Source organism: Tupaia chinensis, unplaced genomic scaffold, assembly GCF_000334495.1.
Source record: "Tupaia chinensis unplaced genomic scaffold, TupChi_1.0 Scaffold000288_2, whole genome shotgun sequence".
Taxonomy (NCBI): domain Eukaryota; kingdom Metazoa; phylum Chordata; class Mammalia; order Scandentia; family Tupaiidae; genus Tupaia; species Tupaia belangeri.
Window position 1 is genome coordinate 236,585 of NW_006159773.1, and position 3,096 is coordinate 239,680.

The 3,096-nt window shown below is 37.4% G+C and overlaps 2 pseudogenes; both read right to left on the reverse strand.

The window, feature by feature from the left end:
* Positions 1-523: 523 nt before the first annotated feature.
* LOC106735062 (small nuclear ribonucleoprotein E pseudogene) lies at positions 524-800 on the reverse strand (annotated as a pseudogene).
* A 409-nt stretch (positions 801-1,209) lies between these two features.
* On the reverse strand, positions 1,210-1,486 carry LOC106735063 (small nuclear ribonucleoprotein E pseudogene; annotated as a pseudogene).
* Between the last annotated feature and the right edge of the window lie 1,610 nt (positions 1,487-3,096).

Below are 3,096 nucleotides of genomic sequence, written 5' to 3' on the forward strand. Positions count from 1 at the left end.
GCATTGTTCATTGCAACTAAAATTTCCAATTGTAGCCAAATACTTTCATCTAAAATTTTCATTCAATTAAATACTAAAGAGCTATTAAAATGACCATTTAAAAGATTACATAACAATATGAAAAAATGATAGGGAGGTGCTTAAGGGTAAAAAGTGGGGTTTAGAACTATATCTATATTACCATTAAAATTCTATACAACATGTCATATGACAAGAACTAGAAAGAAAATCTCACATGTTACAAGAGTGATATCTTTAAAATTATGTGCCTTTTGTTTGCTGTGTTACCAAGCTATTTCTGCATTAAGGTAAGAGCAGGGTCAGCTTAAGTGTTGCTAATTGTTTGGGGTTTATGTTTTGTTTTGTTTTGTTTTTTAATAAAGACAATCCCATTACATTTACTGCCAACTAGTAATAACATAAGGGTAATCAAAACAATATGAACAAATTTTTTAGAGCTATACTCTCTGCAAAGGGAACAAACTACTGTCTTCTCAGCAAGTTCTCACTTTGTTTATTATTTCTAGTTGGAGACACTTTGTAGCAGAATTATATTATCTCCTTTTAACATGATCCAAACCAGTTGTTTTCTTAACTTTGTTTTAGAATGAATCTCCTCTGCATCATCTAAACAAGGTTCATATACTCATCAAAACCAATGATACAGCCTTCTATCACATATTTACTTGCTCATGGAGCCACACCTGAATCCGGGATCTGTTCTGAAAGTATCTGAAGACGAGGCTGATGGGCTGCACCATCATCATCTGCACTTTCAGGCCCTGGCCTCAGTACGCCATGGTGGAATCTCACAAAGGCTGCCACCAACCCACACGCCCAGTGTTGCTATTTGGAAGGAAGGGATACTAAGTAGGTTTAAGCTAGTTAGAGCAAACTTCAGTGTCACATTTTTGGTGTTTGTTACATTGCAGCTGTATTAAACCCTTTCTAATCATTTTAAGCCTCCATCCCCAACGACACAAAGCAGTGACTTTACAGAAAAGTTGGAGACTTTCAAAGTAAAGGTTCTCTGCATGGTCCTCAAAACTCTACCTACCCATCCATGCCAGAGAAACATGAGTGAACTCTCCCACCCCACTGGCCTCTATCCTTGTCTATCTTTCTATGAACAAATTTTTTAGAGCTATACTCTCTGCAAAGGGAACAAACTACTGTCTTCTCAGCAAGTTCTCACTTTGTTTATTATTTCTAGTTGGAGACACTTTGTAGCAGAATTATATTATCTCCTTTTAACATGATCCAAACCAGTTGTTTTCTTAACTTTGTTTTAGAATGAATCTCCTCTGCATCATCTAAACAAGGTTCATATACTCATCAAAACCAATGATACAGCCTTCTATCACATATTTACTTGCTCATGGAGCCACACCTGAATCCGGGATCTGTTCTGAAAGTATCTGAAGACGAGGCTGATGGGCTGCACCATCATCATCTGCACTTTCAGGCCCTGGCCTCAGTACGCCATGGTGGAATCTCACAAAGGCTGCCACCAACCCACACGCCCAGTGTTGCTATTTGGAAGGAAGGGATACTAAGTAGGTTTAAGCTAGTTAGAGCAAACTTCAGTGTCACATTTTTGGTGTTTGTTACATTGCAGCTGTATTAAACCCTTTCTAATCATTTTAAGCCTCCATCCCCAACGACACAAAGCAGTGACTTTACAGAAAAGTTGGAGACTTTCAAAGTAAAGGTTCTCTGCATGGTCCTCAAAACTCTACCTACCCATCCATGCCAGAGAAACATGAGTGAACTCTCCCACCCCACTGGCCTCTATCCTTGTCTATCTTTCCTTATCTGAGACTTGTTCCACCTGCCACAGTTTTTTTCATCTCATTTTCATTCTCTCTATCTCCATATACTACTTATCCTATCCCTACTTATATACTCAAATTTCTTTTAGTCTGACATAACTATTTTTTCATTTTGACTTTCACTGTAAGGTTGTGTATACTGAATCTTTAACAAGTCTACAGGTAGTTGGTTAGGCTATTTGTATAGTGTATGTTATTTATTATATGTATGTATTATGTATAACCTTGTTTTAGAAGCTACTTGAATATGGGCTCAAAATTCTCTTTCCAAACAGAGCTGGATAGAGATAGAAGAACCTAAGGATATTCATGCCTCTACTTAGTAGGAATCAACTAAATGAAGATAAAACTTCCAATGATTTCTCAAGATATCCTAGATAACACAAATAATTCCTCCAGGTTTTCTCTGCTATCCAAGACAGAATCCCAGCTCCAACACTGACCTCACTCGCTTTTAGTTCCACTTTGTTTTAAGCCTAAGGTCTCTAGAACTGGTGATTAAGGCTCATATGGAATAATATCTTGTACCTATTCTCAAGTAAAGTCAACAAAGAGGGAAATTGCTCAAGATAGAAGCAGTCCCATTTCAAGTATGCCTAATCATCTTTCAAGGCAGTACTAGCCTAACAGATACCAGAGCAGAAATGACTGACTGAAAGAAATCATGCCCAAGACTGATATCGAAGCTAATAAGTTGTATAAAATACTCTTTCCTCCAATCTCACTTTGAATTCCTCTTCCACTTTTATTGCTGAGAAAGACCATCTCACTGGTTGTAAACACCACAAAGCAAATTTCTATAAATCGGAGTAATTCTCATCATCACCAGACAATAAGATTTCATCCCAGAGAAGATGAACTCACAGACAAGATTTCTACTTAGGATCTGTGCTGGATGTTCACAGCTGGTTTCATTGTCTTTGGAAAACTGAACCAAAAGCAACAACACTTTGTCATAAGCCAGATGCATTATATTTAATCCTCACAACAATCCTGCAACATGAGTAATTTTATCCCCGTTTTATACATAAAAAGGGAAAGCCATTTAGTGGTTTTGCTTGCTCAAGCTAATTCGTGGAGTAATCACAGTTCCCATCCAGTCCTCTCACTTCACATTTGGGCATGCTAAGCCCAAGCACTTTCAGAAACACATCAATGTTCTCATATAACATAAAAATGGTAATGACTAATGATTACTGAGAATTTACTGGAGGTTAGACATTGTTAAATTGTATTTAATCCTCACAATGGTCCAATGAGCTGG